At 40.7% G+C, this 26,952-nt stretch overlaps 1 protein-coding gene across 13 annotated transcripts in view; it reads left to right on the forward strand.

Moving 5' to 3' along the window:
* The window catches only part of si:cabz01090165.1 (leucine-rich repeat and fibronectin type III domain-containing protein 1-like protein), a 499,613-nt gene that overhangs the window by 262,504 nt on the left and 210,157 nt on the right, over positions 1 to 26,952 (forward strand). The gene's annotated exons all lie outside the window — the stretch shown is intronic.

The raw sequence follows: 26,952 nt of genomic DNA on the forward strand, positions 1-26,952 counted from the left end.
AATTTGCACCAGAGGTACACTTCAACTGTGAGAGACAGAATGTGAAAAAAAAATCCATGAATTCACATGGTAGGATTTGTAAAGAATTTATTCGTAAATCAGGGTGGAAAATAAGTATTTGGTCAATAACAAAAATACAACTCAATACTTTGTAACATAACCTTTGTTGGCAATAACAGAGGTCAAACGTTTACTATAGGTCTTTACCAGGTTTGCACACACAGTAGCTGGTATTTTGGCCCATTCCTCCATGCAGATCTTCTCAAGAGCAGTGATGTTTTGGGGCTGTCGCCGAGCAACACGGACTTTCAACTCCCGCCACAGATTTTCTATGGGGTTGAGGTCTGGAGACTGGCTAGGCCACTCCAGGACTTTCAAATGCTTCTTACGGAGCCACTCCTTTGTTGCCCGGGCGGTGTGTTTTGGATCATTGTCATGTTGGAAGACCCAGCCTCGTTTCATCTTCAAAGTTCTCACTGATGGAAGGAGGTTTTGGCTCAAAATCTCACGATACTTGGCCCCATTCATTCTGTCCTTAACACGGATCAGTCGTCCTGTCCCCTTGGCAGAAAAACAGCCCCATAGCATGATGTTTCCACCCCCATGCTTCACAGTAGGTATGGTGTTCTTGGGATGCAACTCAGTATTCTTCTTCCTCCAAACACGACGAGTTGAGTTTATACCAAAAAGTTCTACTTTGGTTTCATCTGACCACATGACATTCTCCCAATCCTCTGCTGTATCATCCATGTGCTCTCTGGCAAACTTCAGACGGGCCTGGACATGCACTGGCTTCAGCAGCGGAACACGTCTGGCACTGCGGGATTTGATTCCCTGCCGTTGTAGTGTGTTACTGATGGTGATCTTTGTTACTTTGGTCCCAGCTCTCTGCAGGTCATTCACCAGGTCCCCCCGTGTGGTTCTGGGATCTTTGCTCACCGTTCTCATGATCATTTTGACCCCACGGGATGAGATCTTGCGTGGAGCCCCAGATCGAGGGAGATTATCAGTGGTCTTGTATGTCTTCCATTTTCTGATGATTGCTCCCACAGTTGATTTTTTCACACCAAGCTGCTTGCCTATTGTAGATTCACTCTTCCCAGTCTGGTGCAGGTCTACAATTCTTTTCCTGGTGTCCTTCAAAAGCTCTTTGGTCTTGGCCATGGCGGAGTTTGGAGTCTGACTGGTTGAGGCTGTGGACAGGTGTCTTTTATACAGATGATGAGGTCAAACAGGTGCCATTCATACAGGTAACGAGTGGGGGACAGAAAAGCTTCTTACAGAAGACGTTACAGGTCTGTGAGAGCCAGGGATTTTCCTTGTTTGAGGTGACCAAATACTTATTTTCCACCCTGATTTACGAATAAATTCTTTACAAATCCTACCATGTGAATTCATGGATTTTTTTTTCACATTCTGTCTCTCACAGTTGAAGTGTACCTCTGGTGCAAATTACTGACCTCTGTCATCATTTTAAGTGGGGGAACTTGCACAATCGGTGGCTGACTAAATACTTTTTTGCCCCACTGTATGTGGTATTGACATTAAAATTGCCTCGCTGGCTCGTGAATCTGTGAAGCTATCCAGCTTTCTTAGTCTCACACAAACACTCCTTCAGATTTTTACATAAAGGCTGGCAGCACAATATTGGCATCGTGTCACAGAATATGATGACATCTTGCCATCTGATATGTTATTTACACATCAGTGTGGTTACAGCAGAAAAGATCTTCACAGTCTGAATATGTAAATGCGACAAGAGGAGGAGGAGCGGGGGGGAGGAGGGCTAAGAGCGATCCTGTGTGGGACGCGATGTGTCGTAAATGCTGATTACAGTATCCCGCCACGTCCATCTCTCCAAACGTATCGCTGCTCGATGACACCATCCACCCCCACCCCCACACCATCTATCTTTCTCCCATCTGTTTCCCCCACTCTCCATCTTATTTACTTTAGGTGAAGCTCCAACATGAAGCTGTGGTGTTGCTGATGCGATCTCTGATTGCAGCATCCCACCACTTCTGTCAGTCACAATTCATCACTCCATCCTCCCCTTTCTCTCGCTCTCTCGCTCTGTCTTTGTATTTATTTGTTTATTTACCAAAAGAACGATTTGGTATGAAGAAAAGATGGAGCTGGTGTTGCTTTGATGCGATTGCGACATCCCACCCTTCCTGTCAGTCATAATTTATCATTTTAGATGTTTCACCCTCTCTCCTCCCCCCCTTCGCCATCTTCCTGTCTCCTGCACGTTGATTTAGTGCGAGAAGGATGTGATGAGAATTAGCCCGCTGACGCGATCGTGTGATGTTGATTGCAGCATCCCACCACTTCTGTCCACCGCGATTTAGTATGCGTTGCTATGCCGGCCCACTCCTCCTTCTTCCTGTGTCTGAAGAACATTTTCTTCTCAGACTTTTTCAAAATGATAATTACGACAAAATAGTTTTGTCGAGGCTTGTTAGTGCACAGTGTATCAGCACGAAATGTTAATATGTGTGTAAAAGACTGGATTCATGGTCTTTTCACTTCTCATCCTCACTGAAATTATTATGAACTTTCAAATAGTCCAAGAGACACTTCTCAAACCTCCAGATGTGGATTTTTATTGCTGTTCTAATCCGGAACATCACATCATCCTATTCACAGCTCGTAATATCCACTGGAATGATGTCAGCTGCCAAAAACAAGTTCAGACAGCTGATGAGGTTTGAAAAGAAAGACATATTTTACTACTGGTTCCACTGGTACTAAGTTAAATAATTTGTTAAATAATTTGTACAATTACACTCCAACAACACGCTGGAGAGATTATATCTCTCGGCTGGCCTGGGAACGCCTTGGTGTTCCCCCGGATAAGCTGGAGGAGGTGGCTGGGGAGAGGGTGGTCTGGGCCTCTTTGCTTAGGCTGCTGCCCCCGCGACCCGGCCTCGGATAAAGCGGATGAAGATGGATGGACACTCCAACATTTGCATTCAAATTCAAATTCAAATTTTATTTGTCACACACACACACAACCATACACAGTATGACATGGGGGTGAAATGCTTGTAGCTGTACAATGCCCGACCATTAAATGACAGAAAAAAGTTTTACAGTATTTACAATTTACTACAAAATTTACAAATTAACTTAGAAATTTACAGTAAAAAAAATAAATAAATAAAAAATAAAAAATAAAAAATGTGCAAATAGCAGAAAGAGATTATCAAGATTATAAATTATAGGATTATAGGAAGAGTGTGGTGATGTGATGTGTGTGAGAGTCCAGTCCTACACCTGGTTCAGGTCCCGAATAGCCTGGGGGAAGAAGCTCCTCCTCATTCTCTCTGTTTTGGCCTTAAGGGAGCGGAAGCGCTTCCCAGACCTCAACAGTGAGAAGAGTCCATTGTTGGGATGGATGCATGGGATGATAGTGTTGTTTTCTCTTTCAAGGTAACATAAAATGGTCCAAGAAGGAATGCACAAGTTTTGGATTTGATACCACAGGAGATCAGACACTTCACCCGTTGCCTACTGGTGGTGGTCAGAGGGCCCGGTGGCGCCAGTGTCCGGCAGCCTCACCTCTGTCAGTGCGCCCCAGGGTGACTGTGGCTACAATGTAGCTGCCATCACCAGTGTGTGAATGGGTGGATGACTGGATATGTAAAGCGCTTTGAGGGTCCTTATGGACGAGTAAAGCGCTATATAAATACAGGCCATTTACCATTTACTGTGAGCTAATGCTAAAGCTATTTATTAGCGCTGTAGGACTTCTTCCCCTGTTTCTTTTGGCTATGCTGCTTGGGCCCAGGGTTTGTATGTCCACATCCAGCAGACTCTCACACTACTTTCTTATTTGGGTTTGTGTCGACCTGCAGAATTTAAATGAACAGACAGACAAACCTGGAAAAATCAGGCGAGCTTTTGTCTGAACGCTTGAAAAACAGCAAAAAGTTGAATAAATGTTTCAGAATAAGGCTCGATTTCATTGCATATCCAGAAAACATGCTGCACACCTTAAAGGACAAAGACCTAAAGTTCAACGTGTGCTGCACACGTGAGCATCGTCTGAATGAATCTAACATGCAGGACCAGCAGGAAGTAAGAGTAAGAGTCCCAAACAGCTGCTTAAACAGGCTCTATGAGCGCGACTCGTTTCCATTTGTTCTTAAAGAAATAAAGCTTTGATATTTACAAAGTCTTCTAATATTAAAAAATGTGATGATATGTCCCAGACCTAGTTTTATATTAGTGACTTGTTTAAATTTAAAGTGTGCATGTTGTTGTTGTAATTAGGGAGCTGAAAAGCCTTTTGTGTTTTTGAGCTGCACTTAGATTTTATTTATATAAAACCACAACAATCCCCTCACTGTGTTTAACACTGCACCATACACAGCCCACAGTAATGCAACAGTCCATTTTATTGCGTCAAATAAAATGGATTTCTTCGGTGAATCTGTGTGCAGAGTTGCTCCTCGTGATTCCACATCGATCGTGTTATTAAAACGCATCCGGTCAACAAGCCGAGAACTTCTTCTTCCAGAAGATCAAAGGAACCGTTTAAAGGTGGCTGATGTCTGTTTGCTGTGTTTGGGACACAACTTTGTGTTTTTTTAATGTAACTTAGAGAGAACTTCAAACTGAGGAAGGAGCAAAAGTCTGTGTGAACGTAATGAATGTGGGTCAGCATGATTAGCTCGATCCATAATTCCCACATGCTTTATTAGAGCTCTGTTTCTGTTTCTAAGTTCAGGGATAAGAGATGAATCCATCTCCACCACTCGACTTTGTTATGGTGGAAGTTACTTTCATATATCATTAAAACAGCTTTTAACTTCTGTGCATGACTCCACAGCTCAGTGTGAATTACTGGGACAAACACCAGCAGCAGTACTGGTTATAATGGGCGTTCTGCACTGATGAGAAACATTTACTTTCTTTAATGTTGTTGCGCGTCTGTTGCATCACTATTAATCACGACGAAGGAAAACAATGAAGCATAATTGTAAGTAATAGAAATGAATGACTCGGATTTCCTTTGTCTGTTCTGTGTTTCAGTGTGTGATCCTATTATGACCTAAAAGAGCAGCGAGGTTGTGTCGTTGCTGTAACTGGTATTAATGGCACTCATACTGGTGGCTGCATGAAATTTTGAAGCAGTTTGAATCCGCCTTATAGCCATCAGAAGAGCTGAGTGCAAACACCTCAGGGAGCTGTTTACAGAGAAATGTCAGCCACACAGAAGATGAAATACTTCATTATGCACTCACGAGGCAGTTATACTAATGTGCTTTTGTGCCTTTGAAAAGTATATTTACAGGCTTTTGCAAGTGTCCTGTAGCTGCGAGCTCTCTGCTTCATATACCAGAGTCACTGCCCTGGACCTCTCCACTGTGTGTCTGTGCATTGGAGGTAGAGTGCAGTTCCCAAGCTGCCTGCCGTTAGCTAACAACACTCGAACCTTTATCCATCGCGCAGCTACAACCCAAACAGAATTACTGGTTAATCTAATATTCATGTGGACAGATGGAGGAAACAGGAGAAAAGGCAGAAAGATATCGAAACAGATACAGAAGGAAGCTTGTTGGAATGAACGCTACATGGTTTTATTTAAGTTACATCAACAGTTAAACTCATTAAAGTACATCGTTTATTTTTCAGTCTATCTGAGCACCTAAAAGAAGAAACCGTGTAACATTTACCTTTTACTGCACAATCCGTGCACGTAGTTTAGATGTTGTGTGCTTTGTTGTTTTGCACGTAACTGATGTCTGTGTGTGGGTCAGTACATTAACGCTCACACATGCCCATACATGTTCACACACAGGAATGTAAAAATAAACATGCACGTGCACTTAAACACACACACACACAGCTGGTGCCATCTGTTGAATCACAGTAGATTAGCCTGTTGGTGGGAGCAGCATCGCTCTCTCTCTCTCTCACACACACACACACACTCACACACACACACACACACACACACACACACACACACACACACACACAGGCTGTGATGTGCCAGCGTCTTGGGGCCGAGTATGACAAGGTGTCAAAGTGTTTTGCTCTGCCTGCCAAGTATCTCTCTCGCTCTCTCGTCAGCTCCGCCTTCCTCCCTACCTCTCGTCTCTCGTCTCTTTTTCAACACGTTCTTCACTGTATTTTTTGTCAAAATAATAGTAAAGCATATCAGTATTATTTAGTATCTTACATACAGCACACGTATCTAAGATAAGGTAATGGGGGCGCACTGACCCAGGCGATAACTCACCATTAGCACTGATGAACTGTGGTTGCTGGTGTTCACTGTAAGCCATTATCATATGACTGGACTGAAAACACGCACATCTGTGCTGTTAGTGAGTGGGGCATTTCCATCTACTTATCAAGGTCAAGCATTCAGTGTTCTTTGACAAATTTAAAAAGTTGTCTTTACTTAAAATATTGATAAATAAAATCTACATTACCGCATTTTTCGGGCCATAAGGCGCACCGGATTATAAGACACACTGTCGATGTTTGAGAAAATTAAAGCATTTTAAGTGTGGCTTAAAGTGCGGAAAACACAGTACTTTGCAAATGATCCAAAAAGTTAAAGCTACTTTTTTAGCGCGCTGCACTTAGTGAGATGACGTTGGCTTATTATTGCATTGCAAAGTCAAAGCTCCATATAATTTTATATGTTACAGTGACATTGAGTCATTATTCACCACAGGAGTCTTAATCACGATGGCCTTTGTAGTATTCTTGCCCACACAAACACTTGAGACCAGATCCCGCAGCACTACATAAAAGAAATAATGACCACACTAATGCTATGCAAGGAAGTCTGTAACAGCGCTATTGTACTTTCACAGTCAGAGTCAGCTGGCACAGTCAGAACAGACTGTTACGTCCACTGGGAGCTGCATGTTGAGTAGATGTTTATATTGAGTTCAGTCACCCATGCTCTATATGTGCCATTGCAGGCAACCACATGCCAGCACACACAGAGGTCTGTTGGCATCTCCAGTAAACTGAACCACGATTCCTTTAAGTGAACTGGATACGTCGCTCACCAAACCAGTATACTTTAAGTTAAAATGTTGTTATACACGCCCTACAGTAGACTGGTGACCCGTCCTGCCAATGCACTGGCACCAGCTGGCACAGCCTCCAGCCCTGAATTGGATAAGCAGTTTATAAATTGAACGGGTGAATTGATGGATGTTAACATACACAAAAGCTTTTTCCTTACAAGGAATTTTGACAAGTGGTGCGAAATACCAACAATGTCTGAGCGGGTGTGTGCCGGTATGTTTACTGTGAGTATTGTGCACATAATGATTTTTCTATCCTTCGTCTTCTTAACACCTTTATGTTTGTGACCTGAAACTGTCTAAATGCAATACATTTATCTTTTAAGTGATTCTCTGTATTTGCCTTTCCCTACTTTTTAATCCACAGCAAAAGACAGAAAGTAGTGGTAAATCCACTACAGGTTTAAACACACACACACACACAGACTGTCCATCTTCTCCTGAACCGTAGCCCAGCTTTCCAGCCAGTCTATGTGTGTTTGTGTGTGTGTGTGTGTGTGTTTGCTTATTTTGGTGAGCGCAGCTTGAGTGTATTCATGTGCACGTGTTGGAGACAGAACGTGTCTGCGTGTGAGTGTGGGTGTAAGAGTGTGTGTGAGAGGCTGCCATCTGTTAAAATATTGAGTGGAACAGACCAGTATTATTCCCACAATCCCTCCCCTGCTGTCCCTTCTCTTTGCCATCGTTTACTCTCTTTCTTTCACCAGCGTCCCTGCATCTCTCCATCCATCGAGTCATCGTGCTATCTCTGCCTCCTCTGGTAACTCGCTCTTTATTTGCACCTCCTCTTTTCATCTTCAGGCTATTTATTTCAGGATAAAAACAACAGCATCATCAGCGTATCATAGCGCACAAGACACACACGCTTACATTTGTGCACATTACGCAACATCTGAGCGTTACTGGAATTGTTTGCATTAGCTAATTTGGTGAATATGTATTCATTCATTTTTTTGTGCAGCATTGTTTGATTTCTCATTTCCATCTAACGTGTGCACACTTCATTTACTTTCTGGATGCTGCTTTTTTTGTCACGTGTGTCCATGGAGCCAAGTCCCAGGGTACCATGTAAACTGAGCATGAAATGCAAAAAGGATGATGTATTCACAAATGCAATGATATGTAAGATATGCGTTTACTGGATGAAAGGAAGGTGATGTAAACAGAACGTAAGGCTTTGTGTCCACCCAGCTGACACAAAGATATTTCCTTTCTTTAGCTTTACTAAAAACAAAATCCACAACATCTTCTTGCTTTAGAGTTTCTGTTATTTATGTAAATATTTCTAAGATGTTTGTTGGTTTTGTTCTATTTGACAAATGTCATTTAAAAAAACTTATTCAAACATATATTTGAATAGGAAAACATTTTGTACATCATAAGTTTGACACAAAAAAGGAACGGGGGACTAACAGAGAGAGGAGCCGACAGGGAAAGAGATGAACCACGATTGCAAACTGAAAGTCATCACTGAATGAACTATGAAATAGAGTCAGCAAAAGACTTAACATTGAGATCACAAGGAATGAAAGTTGCAGTTTTCAAAAATAATAAAGAAATCCAAACGTTAACACAAAAATCAAGCACTCCAAACACAAAAGCAGCAATCAAACACAAACCAACAATCCAGAGATCAAAAACACAACCAATCCCAGGGACCGTGGCGCAATGCTTTTATAACTGAAGCCTCACAAAAACATCACTCCAAGCGTTGTCTCGGGGCGTTGTCGATATCTGTGCGGTTCCAGTCACAAATCTCAGACCTGGACAGTTGTGCTGACAGCTCATAGTCGCAGGGTGATGCAGTGCACTCCACACGGCTGCATTATCCTTGACTTCAAATTCCAACCAGGGGATTTATTCTCAGGGTGATCCTGACCTCTGACCTCACTGTGCAATGGAAAGTCAAGTCAGGAATACCCTGTGAGGATCCGTGAAGCATCCCATTATCATTTTAAGTTTGAGCAGCACCTAAATTAGCTCTTTTTTTAAAATAATATCAGTTGTCTCAGTTTTTCTTAATCAACAAAACCCTTGGTGCTTTGGTCGTGTGCTTGATTATTTCCAAGAGCAGTTTGGCCACAGTTATTCTCGTTGATTAAACTGCTGTTAAAACAGTTTAAGTGTTCTGGCTCCTTAAGAGTCACCACTCACGTTATGTAGTGTTATATAAGTTCATGCAATCTTTATTCGTTTCTGGCACACTGTTCATTTTATTTTGACATTCTACCGGAAGTACTACTTCTCATTACTTCCTGTCTAACGGGAGAAGGACAGTTTGCTACTCCTGTGCCTGCCTATGCTGCCTCTTAAGCCAGCACAGTCTGTAAGTTGGCAGTAATGTTGTGTTTTACCAGTGAATCTTTAGCACTAACTGCCGTGTGTTGTTTGTGATATTTTGAGAAAGTAAATTCACTCAATGATGTGCTTTATTAGTCATTAGCCTAGACGCTAATTAGCGCTAGCAAACCGCTAACGTTAGCTCGTTAGCTTGTTTCGTTCTGCTTTGCTTTGCATAGTAACAGGTCATAGCGTCTTCTAATTGTAAGAATGTTTGCTTATGTCAGCTCATACGGGATATTTTATGTTTGTTTACAGTTTTACCATTCATCCATTCATGTATTTCAACAAAGCCATGCTATGCATCCAATCAAATAAATCCACCAGAAAGGAACAACGGTGTGGTTTTTTCTACATGGGATGATGGTTGTCTGTCTGCCTAGTTAAGTGCGAGGGGAGAATATTAAGTGTGTTCACTTCTTATCTTTTTTCCGTGAAAGTTTAATATAAATTGAAGTGAACGTGTATTCAAAGACCCCCAAAAGACGTGTTAAACTGTCATGGCTACAGTGGCACATGTAATAAATTCTGCAAAGAAGATTTTTTGGACGCTGGGCAGCGTTCCAGTCTCAGGTTTTTTTTTAAAGATATCTTGAGATTTAACTCGTCCCGATCGATTTTGCGGCTAAGTTACTTCTTAATTAGTGCCACGCGTCCATAGCACAGCTGTTAATATTTAATGACTGAACCGACCGACCCGAGAGATGCCAGCTAGCTACCAACTCTGCTCAAACCTGAGACTTAAACCTTCTCAGACATTTGGTGGAAGCAGCGATGTGAGGAAGGTAAAACTTGATGCCCTAATTTCTAGAAGTAGAGTTCATGGCTGGAAAAAAAGAATAGTTTACGTCGGCTTTCAAAGATTTATGCACAGGTTGAAAAAGAAACACTTATTCATTTTTTTTTTGAAGATTTCAGCAGCATTTTCATCACCACAGAGATAAAAATATCAACCAAAAACAAAGGGACTGTGTCCTTCATCTCTCTGCCTCGGCTCTCCGCCTGCCTTCTACCTTCCTCCCTCATTATGTCCTCCATTATTCTCCCATTCCACATCTACCTGTCGCCATGTTGTTTTCTATTTCTGAAATGAATGCCCTCAGATTTTCATTCTCTCCTCCTTGTCGCGATCTAATACATGAATGCAACAGAAAAAAAGGTGTTTTTTTCTTCACTTCTTGCTGTTCTTATATTTTTTGCCAGCGAACCTTTTCATTTCTTTATTTTTTCGCCTCCTCGAGTCTCCCCGGGGGCTTGTTGATCTGAATTTATGGCTCTGTCTTCAATGTTTTTTTCCAGCTCATTTTCTTTTTATCCTAAATCTCTCATTCTCTTTTCCTTTGACCGCGTCTTTGTCTGAATACATGTATTTCTGTTGGCGCTGCGGGTGTTTGGTATTTTAGTCGTCTCTGCCGAACCGACGGAAGAATTTAAAGTTTTTTGAGCCGCTCCTCTTCTGTGCGCGATTCGGTTTTATAAGACGCTTTATAAAAAGAATATATGTGCTTCTGTAATACTTCATCGACCATTGTTATCACCTGCAGCGGGCGAGCAGATTTATTTTCCTGGTGAATGCCAATGCGAGTTCTGTATTATTGACACAGCTACATCTAATCTAACAGCACCAGACCACCTCTCCCCACCCGGGGGATACTGGGTATTTGATTTGGGCTCCGTCTCCATCTGGGCTCCAGCAGAAAAAGAGAATTGCAAAGAAGTAACGCCATGCTGCTTCCAATACCCTCAGCGTGCTGGGAAGTTCAGGCTTCACTCTGGCTTTTGAGAGATTTAGATGGTGAGGGGACAAGCGAGGTTGGGCCGCCATGTTGGTAACAGATTGAAGCCTCACCAGGACGAAAAAAACCTCCACTCAGAGTATACCATCCATATTGGAAGAACACAGAAATCGTGAGGCAAAGATTATCACACTAGTACTTGAAGTTTTAGATTTACTGTGAGCACTCTGAAGCTGAAATCAATAATCGAGCTAAATGTTAGAAAGAGAGCTAATCAGTTATCGGACAGGCACAACATTATGCACCACTTACACTGATTTACTTCACTTGTCGGAGCTGCGGCTCCCATAATTTGGTAGATTTGAAGGAGTGAAAATAGAAGAATACGAGCTTCTGAGCTACTTCAGTCTTAGTTTAGTCAATATCTGTTTTATATTTAGGAAATCTAGTTCCCATCAAGCTAGACAACAGAAGAAACAGATTCATGTCTGAATGAGCAGAAGCTGTTGTTTTTATTGCTTCTGTAACAGCATGAGGAGGCTTATGTGCCAGTCTAAACTCTTTCACCACCTATATGCAAACATGCACTTTTTTCTACCGTGTTATTCATCAAGTCTTTTCCACCTTTGCTTATAATTAACGGCCTCACATTAGACCACTAATCCCAGTCTCCTGGGTGAAGTTCCTGTTTTGTTATGTAAATGTAAGCTGATGAGAAATTAGAATCACAAATGTGTGATTACGTGGAGAAAATCAGATGTAATAAGTGGAAAAGGCTGATCAGAGAGCACACATGAAAGAGAAGAAACAACGGCCAAGGACAGGTGAGCCTGATAGAGGACGTTTGCATGACAGTGACGGAGATGTAAGACAAAGAGGGTGAAGATGAAAGGGAAAGGACGACTTCGATCAATAATCTCAGAGAGTGCAATATTGGAAACTTGTCCAGTGATCCGTGGAGTGTGGGAGGAGTACAAGATGTACACATCATAGATACACCGTCCAAGGATAAATAAGCGCATATACACTTACACCTGCAGGCTGGACGTCGGGTATCTGAATAATCTGTTTGTCACACACACAAACCAGGATTCTGTAACCATCCTCCACGATTTCATCTTTAACAGCACAGCAGAGGAGTCGAATCCTGATTATCCACCTTCAGCTTCCTTCCCGACTGCACAAGGATTGCTTGTTCCTCCACCTACCAAACTTTTCTCCTCTCCATGGATGGAGGAGTGTTTTAAACGTGGGTCTAATTCTTTTGTTTTCCACATTATTGCTATTGATTGCATAAACAATAAATAGAAAATGACATCTAGTGTATTTGAGTGATAATTCGTGAGACAGAAGACATGACTGGAGCTTGTACAGCTGAGTGTTTCCTGTTGAGGTGGCTCTTCTACGCTGCACCATGCATTTGGGTCGGTTTCTCCGATGGTCTGAGCGCTCCTCGGTGTGTCGGGCCAGCTGAGCCTCGTCCAAAGTGGGAAAACAGACAGAGATATCCAGCATTCACATACACAGAAGAAAAGTCTTAAATTGAAAAACCCAAGTCCCCTCTTCAATGATAATCGAACCATGTAGGTTTTGTAAATTAATAAGTGGGCCGTGTTGTATAAATATTGATGAGGATGTGAGTACACCCATAACCTCTGCACACAGGGGTAATTTATTTTTCTCATTAATTTCAATTGCTGTGTGCTCCCACCAGTGCTGAGTACTGAAAGTATTTTTGTAAATGGACTGCATTAAGTCCAAAATAATTCCAAAGAGTAGTTTTCTAAAGGTCCTGATGTAGAAATCATTAGTATTCTAGCAGAGGATGTATGTTTTTAGACCTCAGCGAGCTCTGCTGAAGTGTTTCTTCAGACCATCTGCAGTGAAACGTGAACCTCAGAAGAATATTTCATGTTTTTATTAGCTAATGTCTTGCAGTCCTTTACTTCTGTTTAGAAACACATCAGTTTAAAGGTTGTGACTGCCTGAACTCGTTTGTGCCATTTATTTTGTATGTATGTTTCTAATATTCCAAGTAAATAGTAGTAATTATTTTATTAGGCAAGGCATGTTTATTTGTATAGCACAATTCAACAACAAGGTGATTCAAAGTGCTTTACAGAGACATTAGAAACAAAAACAAATAAAAAGCATGATTTAAAATTGATTAAAACAAGCAAACTAACTAACTAATTAACTAACTAATTAACAAACAAACAAACAAACAAAACAGTAGATAAAATCAAAACAGATAAAATCAGTAGTTAAAATGTAAGTTTTGAAATTTAAGCTTAAAAGTGTGGATTTGGTGTTTTATTCAAATGCAGCTGAGAACAGGTGAGTCTTCAACCTGGATTTAAATAAACTGAGTGTTTCAGCTGATCTGAGGCTTTCTGGGAGTTTGTTCCAGATATAAGGAGCATAAAAGCTGAATGCAGCTTCTCCGTGTCTGGTTCTGACTCTGGGAACTGATAAAAGACCGGATCCAGATGACCTGAGGGATCTGGAAGGTTCATATTAGGCTGTGTTTAAACAAATTTGGGTCTGATGTAAGGATACTTCGACTGTGCTTAGTCCCAAACATCAGCTGTACGGAGTAGAGATAATGAAGTTTAAACAGCCCAAGAGACATTTCGTTTTCTGTGGATTTTGTGAAGACCAAACCAGATGGTGAACAGAGAGGTATTGCTGGACTACACCACTGTCAATGGGTGATAACACAACAAGGTTCATTTAAATCCTTGTATGGACCATGAGCTCTTAACACAGAGATCACCAAATTCCCGGCACCCTCCTGCTACCTCACATGTTTTTTTGTTTCCTTTTCCTCGGTGTGTAACATTACCTTGTGATAAGCATTTAACGCCCTACATGTGACAGTGGGTCGGGTGTTAAGAGGTTTTTGTCACTTCACATATAAGACGAGGATATAATGGTATCATTTGGAGTTTATTATCCTCTAACTAACCTGATAATTAAGTAATGTCGTTTTAACGGAAGAATTATTCCAAAGGAGTGGGCGGTGTTTGCGACGATAATCACTGTCAGTGTATTTAAGGATTGTAAATGTGCTGTCAGAGAGAAAGCTTCAGCACCTGGAGAAGTGTGACAGGCTGATATTAAATAAACATCCATTGTCTGTCTGATATATTGGCCTAACACTGCTCTCATTATCCCCGTGGTGTAAATTTGACAGTGGCGTGCTCCCATCCAGCCCCGTCTTCAGTATCGCCCGGCTCCGTATCCTCTAATAAAAACGTATTTTGAATTGTGAAAAGACAATCCTTTTGACCTTATTCTCTCTTAAGCTCTATTACTGCACTTCAGTTTGTAATATTACAGGAATATTTCAGACGACATGGCCCTCCTGATCCTTTGTCTCCAGCAGCACTGGCTGCCTGGCACACAGTACTGATGAATGTCAGTTCATTTTTTCCCTTTTACCTCATAGTGAGTTTTGGCGTCAGTGGAGAGTTGCTCTGGATTAAATGTCAGACAAATGTCAGTTGCGCCTTTAGAAGTTTGTTGTATAGTTTCATGATGCAAATGGCTTTTGTGCTGTTAGTGATTTGGGTTTATTTCATGCTAAAGCTGTTCAGATGAAGGCAACACAGGGACTTTTATGTCATGATATATATATCCAGTCAAGTCAAGTGGCTTTATTGTCATTCCAACCATGTGCAGTGGTACAACACGGTGAAACAAGACAACGTTCCTCCACGATTCTACATATAAAAGACCATCAACACAACTACAGAAAGTACGAGTGTGCAAAAACTGCAAAAAACAAAACAAAGAGAACGACACAATTACACCAGATTAATTAAAATAGTTAATGCACTTTTATTGTGTATATTTGAAATAAATACCACTTATAAAGAAAAGAAGGTTTGAAACTGTAACTGCGGACCGCTGTTATGATAATTTTTTTAAGGAATAATATTTATGTCATAAGAAATGTGCGAGCAAAGACATACAAAGAATTTAATTTTACAGGCGGAGTTAAATTCAACGTAAATTCAACAACTGCGTGCGCACAACTCAGCAGCCGTGCACAGAAAGGAACCATCGCACACACAGAGTGTCATGCTTTGCACGAGCTGCTGCTGTTTCACGCTCACGTCAGTCGCTCTCTGAAATCCTGCTCGGAGGCGGAGCCTAAAAGGAGACGGGGTCCTAATGCGATTGGTCACTTTAATGGATAATCTATTGATTATCTTTTCAACCTCTTGTAGTATTGAAACAGAATCAATAGTCATACATCTGCACAGTTAATCTAGTGCACATCGCCTCACAGGTCTTTCACGCGCTCACTTGCTGCTGTGGCTTTTGACCCCGATCTATTTTTCAGATCGATTGCTCACACTCATGATTACTGACTCAGGATGTTTTCAGTCAAATGCCTACATTTGCTGATCACTTACATGAGTCCCATATTGGATCCATATTGGTGTGTTGGGATTGTGTTGGCATTTCTGTTTACCTTTTTTTTTACCCACTGCAGATTTTTGCAGTTCCATCCCTTAAAAAAGAAACAATGTAACTACTTACTTATTTACAATGTAAGTGTGCAATTATACAGTGCTACATTTTAGTGGAATCTGAAATTATATATATATATATAATTATACATTCAGTTTATTCCAAGCACATTTTAAAAAGCGCTAGAGAACAAAGTCATGGATGCTCGTTATTTTTATTTTTTTAATCTGAAACTATTAATAAACCCTTGATACTCCTTACATCGCTACTTTAGAAAACCACCATTATTTTTCTCTTTTTGTAGAAATCAGTTAGCTTTCACTGTCCTTGAGTAAACGATATCAAGTGTGGAAGCTCAGCTTGTTTTGGTTCTTGTCTTTTTTTTTTCTACATAAAACGCTTCAGTCTGCATGAAAACCATCTTTTATGTGCAGCAGCTCCACAGACACATCAGCAGCAGTTGGACATGTTTGCGTTGAATATGAAATGGTAAAAGTATTCATGAGCCGAACTGTTTGTGCGCCGCTGAATTAGTAGGAACCCTTTTTATTTCTGTGCAGCTGTCCAGCAAATTCACATTCATCACGTTCTCCACCGATTCCATCTTTGGTAATTCACTACAGAGCCGCAAACAGCCGAATACAAACAGGAGTCTGGTTATTGTGATAATTATTATTATTACAGATGTTGTTATTATTATTATGGCTGATGTCTTTTCTCTGTCAATGCAAATGTGTCATTTTCATGATAATGCCGTGCTCGTCGGCCTCGCCGCTGTTTCTGACAGAGTCTCTGTGCTCTCTGTTTATTACTGCGCCTTCATTCCTCAAGAGGAAACAAGCTCCTCCGGCTTCATCGTCACACTCTTCTCTGTGTTTGGGAAAAGTCTCTTGTTTTGATTCTCATGATTTCAAGATTTTGATCCAAACAGAACTGAGAAAGTTTCTGATCTTAAGATTTTGTCATGAGGAGCATCGCCTGTTTTTTTTTTTAATGATATTTACATTGGAGCTAAAAAAATGTATTTCTTAGTTCAGCCCAGGAAACCGTTAAACAGGACATGTAACATTTTTAATTGAAAACTCGTCAATATTTTACGTTTCCGGGCATCCAACAGGTCCCTATATTACGAGGTCGGAAAAATGAGTAAAAAATGAGAACCATTTGGAATGAATCTGCACATGTTTGTTTGTTTTACTTAAATTGTTTTGGAAAACACTGTCTAATGTCATTAAAGTGCTGGTTAAGGTTAGGGATAAGGTTATGGTTATGACTGGAATACATGGCAGGAACGTGTATTACCGCAGGAGCGTCATTCTACCCGACGCGTAGCATAAGAACGAGGGAGGTCACCTTTCGCGTTCCTCAGGAGTGCCTCAGGACTTGACAAATCATCTCGATATTACGCCTCGGGAGTGAGAACGGGCCGGATATTTCCAAACAACGTTTGACCTTGTTTGACGCATAATATTTTTTGCCGTGTTATCACGATGCTCCTGACATGGCAGGAAGAAATAAAACATGTTTCCATAAGAGCAAAATGAGCAAAAGACAAAAAGTTGGGTTATTATCATTGTCATACATGATGCTGGTAAAGAGTAAACAACACCTTTCAAAAGGCACCATTTTCCCTTTGAAACTGGTCTGTTTCCAGTTTGTCTTGCACTTTTGACAGTTTCATTACTGCTTAGCGAGCAGTTCTTGAGTGTTTACAGACAGCAAAAGACAGTCTTTTAAAAAAATAATAAAGTGCTTGAACAACCAGATAACATGTCTCAAACACAAACCTTAGAGTAGAGTTTGGGGATGTTAGACAGTGGATGAAAGCGCTGCGAGGCGTAGGAGGGGGGACTTTCACTGCTTCAAAGCCCCAGCAGTTTCTACCCATGTTTGACCCGAACATCAACATTTTGGTGGTGGGGACAATTAAATTCACTAGAGGTGGGAATCACCATACATCCCACGATACGATATTATCACAATACTTAACGCACGATACGATATTATTGCAATTTTTTAAAATATTTTGCGATATTCAGATTCTGTACATAAAGGTAAACTTTATCAATATTCATTTTATCTAATATCAAAGTCTCACACTCAGTCTTTCTCTCATTTCAGTTTGATTGTTGACAAACTGAACGGTTTGTATTACAGTCTAGTCCAACTTAACTGAATCAACCATCTGGTACAATTATAGCTATTCTGAACTATGCAGTTTATGAAAACTATGCAGCCCCTTCAGCAACTGAAGAATTTGAAAGTTCAATTCAATTCAATTCAATTTTATTTATATAGCGCCAAATCACAACAAAAGTCGCCTCAAGGCGCTTCATAGATACAGAGAAAAACCCAACAATCATATGACCCCCTATGAGCAAACACTTTGGCGACAGTGGGAAGGAAAAACTCCCTTTTAACAGGAAGAAACCTCCAGCAGAACCAGGCTCAGGGAGGGGCGGGGCCATCTGTTGTGATTGGTTGGGGTGAGAGAAGGAAGACAGGATAAAGACATGCTGTGGAAGAGAGACAGAGGTTAATAACAGATATGATTCAACATCAAAGTAAATTAAAACAAAATATAATTTTATATTAAATAAAAAAGTTTTAAACTTAATTAAAATAAAACATGTCTTAAATTAAAATAAGTAAACTGTCATGTTTATTGCTGCCAAAAACAAGTTAAACACATTTGGACAGTGAAGGAATGTCAGGATTCTTGCTCAGAAAAAGGATCAACATGCTCTGAAGTCAGAGCACAAAAACCTTTTTGTAACAAAATATCGATTTCTGCTGTCCCTGTATCGATACATTATTAGCAAACAAAATATCACCATGCTACACAGTATCCATTTTTTCCTCCACCCCTAAAATTCACCAGCTGAAGTGAATTGAGTTGGATATGAAAGCTTTGTTTAAAGGATGATTTCACAATCTTGAATCTCACCGTAGCACAGTTGTGTTTTTTTCTGTGAGATGCGCCACACAACATATCTCATTAAACGCGAGTCACGCGAGGCTGCAGCTGTCAGTCACCAGCATTTGATTTCCCCAGTTTTTACCTCATACTGATGTGACAAGCTCATTTAAATTCTCCTGCAGGGGAACGTGACCTTGGTCATAAAGGTTGATGATGTCACAACACAATATAGGATCGAATTCTTTCTTCTTCTTTTTAAAAGTGTAAATGTGTCCTTTTGCTTTTATGTCATAAGTTTGTTCTCATGTCAAACTGCTTTGTAATGTTCATGTCTGAGCTTTATTTCCCTTCATCTTTTTACAGCAGCTAATAAGGCTGCTCTATTACCGAGAAATTGTATCACAATTTGGTTTAAAATGTCAGGAAAATGTCCACAGTTGGTACTGAATGAAACCATTTTAGGTCTCATTTCTGACAAATTAAACTGCAGCCGCACTGTGATTTAACTTAACATGGACCTAATGACACAATCACTATCTATTATATCTTTTTCTCTTGTTCTCTTTGTCTTTCTCATCCATCTTCACACTATTCCTTTTCTGTCGTGTCGGAGTTTAACAGTTTGATTTAGAGCCACATATTTCAGAGTAGACCTTCCTCTGTGATTCATCGCCCTGCTCTCTCACTCTCCCCTCTGAATCTCTGCCTCTCTCTATTGAACATCCTCCCCGTAGAGCTGCGGTAGGTAGGTAGGTAATGGATTTCCAAGGAGCAGTTATAAAAACGAACACACTCACGGCGATGACCCGAGATTTATAGTTTGGTCTCTTCTCTTGCTGCCGTAAAAGAAAGGGATAATACAAAGCTGACTTATTTATAGACGCCATTCTTGTCTCTTTTATTCTGTCCTTGCGATGCTGTGCTTGTATGTACCCTCGGTAAGGTCGGATGATTTCTACACTGATTCTAGGTTCGGCTTTCTGTTGTTTTTTGTGGTTTTCTTTCAAGGCGTTGCGTCAGGCCCTAGTTATTTTTTATTTTTTCTCGTCCAAGCATGGCTGACATATTAACAATAACGTGGAACATCTGCTCTGCACATTAGCATTTTCTGTTTTCCAAAAAACATACAAATCAATTCAGATTATTTTCTCTCGTTGCTCTGAGATCAGGTCACAGATCCATCAGTCTCAGCACTGATGCTCAAATCTTCCAACTCCTCCAGTAATCTTCTCTTTCCTCTCCTGATTGGACATGCTTGAAACTGCTCACCTTGATTCAGCTTAATTGGCCAGCGGTTGGTAATATAGCATTACCTCTAGATATGATATTTTAGTCTTTCATTCTTTTTATTCTGCAGCTTTCATGTGTTTGAAAAAGCTCCTTTGGCTTGAGAGCAGCTATTATGCTCTAGCAACTCCAACATCTTCACTACTTTTCACTGAAAGTTCAGGTTGTAACAACTGCATATGTTGTAGATGTACTGCTACAGGAAGTAAAGGAAACACTGGGATAATGTTAACGTTGATTTTTGGTGTGATTTTGAATCCAGTGCTCAAATGGTTGATACTTTTTTTCCCCAGTTCAGTTCAATTCAGTTGTATATCGTGCAAAATCACAGCAACTGTCACCTCAAGGTGGTTAATATTGGCAGGTAAAAGGCCTACAGTAATACACCTGAGCATTATTAACCCTTTAAAACCGGTCGGAGCGGGCACGCTCTGTTTTGCATAACTATTTTTAAATCCCGGTAGCTCTGCAACCACGTGAGCTAGCACAATAATTTTTTTTGCATATGAAACCGGAGGAGTTGTACTTACATCTTATGCCATCAGCTTGTCCTCGGTCACAGTTTCCTTCCACATATAGCTTTGCAAAAACTGCATAAAAAGCGCTTGCAGCAACAAAAACATAATATTCCAGAAACACGCTTTGCCGATCCGATCAGTTGTTCATAACACTTCCTACGTTGGATTAGACGTCAGCGCGAACTATCGCATGTCCGCCATGACCTGCCCGAAACCAGAAGTGACGTCATTTTCGCGCAAATGTAGTTTTTTTTTACCATCAGGGCCTCGTGAGCCTATACTGGTGTTTTTAAAAGTTATGTTTGACTTTATGACTTTCTGTGTCGTTTCTGGGATGCTTAGGACTCATATTGCACTGCTGGAAATAGTTTATTTTGATGCATATGCTGCTTTTTTGCAAATTTGCATTATAATATTTATTTTCGTTTTTCCTGCAGTGTATAAAAATTGGTGTATTTCAAAAATAAAACTATGAAGACACTCAAAATAAATTTCCTGTGGTGGGAAACTATTTTGTGCAACTTTTTTGTATTTACAGTTTTGAGGGATAAGCCTCTTAAATTTCTCTAACTAGAAATATATGTTAAAAAAACAAAAACGATTTTCAATTTTTTTGTAGTTTATTGCACTTTTTTGCAATTTATGTAATAACTATGCACTTAATGCATACATAATATTAAAATCTAGGCTATAATGGTTGTATTGATGTATAGCAACTTGAAATGCTCCCAAAAATGGCTCCACAGCATGTAAAAATATAATATAAGCTCTGGCGGACTTGGTTCTATGGTAGGTCTTAAAGGGTTAAACTGATGTCCACAGTATTGTTAAAGGAACACACGTCGTAGAAATAGTTTTGTGTGCAGTGAAGATTTCCGTATCTTTTTTGCAAGTAAAGAAAAAACTCAAATGTAGAAGAAAGTCTGACAACAAAGTAAAGTGAGAAAAAAGGACAAGTGGTGTCAAGTAGAGGCAAAGCAAATGTGACATGAGGCTAAAGGGGAAAGTTGACAAGAAACAGTCAGAAAGGTCAGCAGCGAGCACAGAGCCTGTGAAAGTGTGACATGAGAAAGATTATCAAAAGGGGGAAAAAGGATGAAGTGACAAAACCCAGAGACAAGGCCGATTTGATATTCAGCCTGTAAACTAAGGATGGGTTCAGTTTATCACCTCAGGGACGCAGACGCACTCGACCAAATCTCCACCTCATCAGTCATTCAAAACACTATCAGTCAACCAGGAAATCACCCATCAAACAGACACAGTAACCCACAGCATGAATCAGACTCGTACCAAATAGACTCATCTGACTGACTGAGTGACAGGTCCCACTGGCGCTTCTCTGATCGACGAATACAAACGTTCAGTCATCCAGACACCTTTGAGTTATCAACAGTGTCATATAAGGTTTGGGTTCAAAGTTAAAAAGTACTCACTTTCTTCAGGTTTTGAGATGATTAATCGTGTTGTTGCCATTTCACCCAAATGTTGCCCAGATCCTGCCAGATAAACAGCATTCAGCTGTCCAACAGTTCTATTTATGTTGGCCAGAAGGTATGTGTCATCTCTGCTGATTGCTCAACACACTGCTGGTATTGTCCATCCCAGTATTACACCACGATTTGCATATAGAGATCCACAGGATATCGTAACAGTGCCGTCTCTGCTTTCAGGCGCCACGATAAGAGACGTTTGTCCAATAACTTTAATACAAACCCAATAAAGACCTTTAGATAAGGCCTCTACTTGTTTATTGGAAAGGTGTCTGAGGCTCAGGCCACATGACTCCACTCTGTAACACGATGACTGGTTTCTGCTGGCGACCTTGAAGCCTTGCTCTGGTATCTGTTATCTTAGAGGCCTCAGTCTGTTTCTGGCATCTGTCTGTATTATTTTTACTTGTGTCTGCAGCTAAACGAAGGTCAGAAAGGAGCTTCTAGACAAAATATTAGAAAGTATTTAACTCCAGTGAAGGAATGAAGAGAATATGAAAGTATGAAATGAAGTATATAAATGTTCACAGTGGGAGGACCGTCTCAGAACTCGAGCATTAATGATGTAGATGTAGAAATACAGTAAATGGTAAATGGTTCGACAGATTGAAAAATTACAATCTCCTGCAGCATTCTTTCTGCTTTGAGGAAACCTGATTCCATGAAATTTACAAATCTAACCAAACCAGCCAGGCACAGCTTTATTACACGTATGACCTATGCAAGCACCATTTAACACGAATGATGAACACAACAACTAGGAAGGCTCGAACTGGTCAAAACTATGAAAGTGGCAAAAGCTAATAGATGATTATTCATCTATTAGCTTATTCTGATAGATGATTATATGAAATTTATCATCCTATATGTCTTATAATCTGCAGATTAAGGCTACGTCCACACGTACCCGGGTATTTTTGAAAACGCAGATTTTTTTTATGCGTTTGCACCTTTCGTCCACACGTAAACGGCGTTTTCGGTCACTGAAAACTGAGATTTCTAAAAACTCCGGCCAGGGTGGATATTTTCTAAAACTCCGTTTTTGCATTTACGTGTGGACGAGAAAAACGCAGAAAACGCAGCGTCAAAGGTGTGCGCCTTTTTTGACGTCACACTGTGCGCCACATTATTGTTTCGGTGAAATGAATTTCTACAATACTGTTACTGTTAATTTTACTCTCTGCAGTGTTTAAATGCTTACATATACACACACAGTTACTGTCCCTCCACACATACGACTCGGTTCTGCTTCTATGCCCCATCTTTGTTTACTTCTTCCCGCCGAGGCTTCTAGACTTCTGATTGGCCAACATTTCTGCACGGTTAGGAATATAGCGCCACCTGCTGCTTTGGCATGTTCCTAGCAGCGTTTTCCTTCATTTCTGCCTTTACGTGTGGACGGGATTATTTTTTAAAACGAAAATGGAAAATCTCCGTTTTCAAAAATACCCGTGTACGTGTGGACGTAGCCTAAGAGTTTGCCTGTTAAAAACAACAACATTCAGAGAGCCCAGCGCCCCCTAAAGGTCGTGACCTTGACTTGACCCGATTTTTGCCAAAATTAAATCAGCTGCAGCTTTTATTGGTATCTACCATCGCCCAAAAATTCAATATGATATCTTGAAAACTGTGGACACTAGACTGCTAACAAATAGACAAACAAACTAATTTTACAGCAGATATGTTGAAGCATCACTGTGTCACACTATAACAGGATAATCCCCCTAAAGTTATAAATTCTGTTAACAAAAGGCTGCAGGTAGAATGACAAATGCTTTTCTCTGGTTCAAACTGATAGCGTAGGAGTAACCGTACCTGTAACAGTGCTGCTGTGTTGCACAAATATTTGGAGAAGCTGCGACTCATTTTTCATCTTCTAGTATTTCACTGGATGAGCAAAGAAGAGGAAAAATAGAAAAGATTTACAGGCTGTTTGTGACTCGCTCATCATTCATGTTGAACGCACACTTAATAACCACACGTTAGTGTCATCATACATGTTTATACAGGTAGTTTATCTGAGCTACAGTATTGTAATCATCCCTCTTATTATTAACTCTCCTGTTGGATCAGCTGATGAATCAGTTTCACCTGTAAGTTAAAGGGTGTTGGTGGAAAAATCCTCTCATGCCTTTGTGGTGTGCCCTTGAAGTCTCCTCTTTACTCTGACAAGCTTTTTTGATGATGCCTAAAACCCCTCCTGGGGTTTCCGCGTGTCCCAGGTGGAGGATGGGGAAGCGAGGACGAGATGGATAATAAATTGCTTGTAAACACTGCATCGTATATTACAAATGTGGAGAAAAAAAACCCTTAACTGACATTTAGTGCGCACGAGTGAGTCGATTCACTTCAGCATTCAAGAACAAGGACTGCCGTCCATTCACGTTAGCAGCAGAGGATATTACTGCTAAATTAGATTTTTTTATTAGGTTGTATGTTGAATGAAAATCAATATTAATTTGTGGATATAAAAGCAGCCTTAACAATAGTTGTTTACTCACAATTTTCATTAAAAAATGCAAAAATTCTACCTGAAAGTTGATCTAGAGCCACATTACTAAAGTCAATAATCCACAGATGCCTTATGCATGTGCAAAACAACAACAACGAGCAAACCACTGGTTACACTCGAGACCAGCAAAGCCAGATATGACTCTGCAAAAGACAACAACAAAAAACCCCAGTTCACCTAAAAGCACACATTTCTGAAATAAAGTGTTTGCATGGATGAAACAAAGGCAGGGTTTAACCTTTCTGCATCTGTACGTTCTCTGGGGTCTGCTCAGGTCATGTCATCAAGCAGTGAGCATAAGAGCCCATCCGGTCTTTAAGTGATGACGTATGAACTCTGCTTCCGGGTCCAAACTACTCTGCTTTTATTAAGGCAGTTGTGTTTTTAACATGTTTTAATGCTGAACAAGCCCCTAAAAACAGTCAGTGATCACTGTCGGCCTCTCTCAGTTTTTATTACCACTGTTCAACGGCAGCACGTTTTAAAGCTCAGTTTTTAAATCCTTACCATGCAGCAGTATATGAATGACTAACCTCGTATTGTGGATGGATTATCTCAGTTGTTCTCCTGACTGACGTTTGGTCCGTTTACAGCATCCTGCCATGCGATTACATTTGTCCCTAACCATCGGGAACCCTCATGTTAACTTTTATCGAGTGGGAAAGTTAGCGTTCATCCTCCAGCTTCACTGTTTATGTTATGCTAACATAGCTGTGTCGCTAGCCACCACATAATTACATACTAGCTAGCCCAACTTCAGTAACCCTACAAACGTCACTGCTGTTTAGTTTTCTGTCTTCATTTATGTGGGAAGTGATAGCAGAGCTGTACGTTTAATCTTTCAGATATATCATCTTTAGATGGAAACTAACTTCCTGCTAATTTCTAACTCCGTTAAACTTCATAAATTCTGTTTTCATGGATGCAACGCTGATCATTTTATTAAAGATGAAAGAATTTAGACAGTGTGTAGCTCTCAGTGATGTTTGTTTGACCCAGAAACAGCTAAAGACATCAGACTTAAAGACCAGATAGAGATGTTCACATTTCTGTCTGCAGACAATTTGCAGGGATGAATACTTGGATGTCGGGTCTCTAGCTGCCTGTCCCTGTCAATAACAGAGTATGAATGAGGTGAGATGACCACACACTTATGGACCTAAATGTAAATGGGCACGTATCAGCTGAACAGCTGTAGATAAAATGTTTGCATTAAAGGCTTATTTTGTGTTGTTATTGAAGTTCGGCTATTTCGATCTTGAAATTGTCACTGACCTTCTATCCGCCTCGCTCATCGGCTGCTGCAACTGTTGTCGAGGTCATTTAGTCAATAATGGAGCTGTTTGGGTTTAGAGCAGATGAATGTTTATTCAGAAATCTATTTTTATGCTGTGATTGCTCACAAACAGTGTGAGAGAATCATCAAACAGCTGTATTTAGTCTGGCTGTTTGTGGCCTTCGGCAGCTGCAAGTATTTTTTTCTAAATAGGACTACCTTGGATGTTGTGTTGGTTTCTTTTATGAGTCTGTAACATGAGAAACAATCGAAATGACCTGCAACAAAAGCTAAAAACTTCTTTTTAGTTTTTACAGTTCAAAACAAATGTTAATTCTCTAGATGTCTGTGGGTGTGATTCCAACAAAAAGTCCCTATAAAGAGCCGAATATCCTTGAATGTGACACCTGAGCTCCTTTCACCTCTCAGCTCAGTTGTGAAAATGAAAATCTAAGTCCGTGTCACGAATCAAATCCACCAGGAATCAAAGAAAACAGCTTTCCTTTGAAACTGATGCCCATGGATATTTGAAAATGTTTGGCCGCTCCCAGCGCGATGAAACATCTTTACTGTTTAATGGACAGCTTTAACCTTCAATCTGTGTTCAATTCAAATGGATAAAGAAAAAAAGTAAGCGCAAATGGTGAGATTTCTATCCAAAAACGTTCAGCGGGTTCAGTTCCAGGCAGGGAGGAGGTGGTGGAGATCTGTGCCCAGCTGGGGGATGTTCTGGTGGGGCTTAATGCTGGCGGGGCGCCCCTGGAGGCCGAGCTGTAGGGAGGGAGGGATGAAGAGAGATGAGGGACCCACAGGGGAGAGAGACTCAGCTCTGACCATCTGCCAGCCTCCAGACGCTGCCAGCACACACTTACACAAACAACCCTGAATGCATCCTTTCTGCCTGCATACATTCATTCACCGTATGAGTCTATACGCTGTATATTTTTAGCCAATCAGGAGCGTTAATAGCCTGCATGTGTGTGTGTGTGTGTTGGCAGATAAATGCAGGGTCTGGCACTTCTGCTGCCTCCCTGCTGAATTTACACTTCTCTCTCAGGATAAAACAGCCCTCCACCTATTAACTTCTCCATCCAGCCATCCTTGCATCTCCACCTTCTGTTTCTGCTCCTCCTCCTCTTCGTCTTTTCCTTCTCTCCACAAATTCCACGTCGGTTTATCTGTCCCTCCTTTTATCACTCCAGTATGTGTACACCATATAAGAGCTGTTGCTATATATGCAACATTTCCAAGAGTCCCTCAGGACATTTGACATATTTTTGCTTGTTCATGGTCAAACTGTTCATGATGCTGAAGTCAAAAACAGTCA

Source organism: Neolamprologus brichardi, chromosome 14, assembly GCF_056152115.1.
Source record: "Neolamprologus brichardi isolate AB-2024 chromosome 14, ASM5615211v1, whole genome shotgun sequence".
Lineage (NCBI taxonomy): Eukaryota > Metazoa > Chordata > Actinopteri > Cichliformes > Cichlidae > Neolamprologus > Neolamprologus brichardi.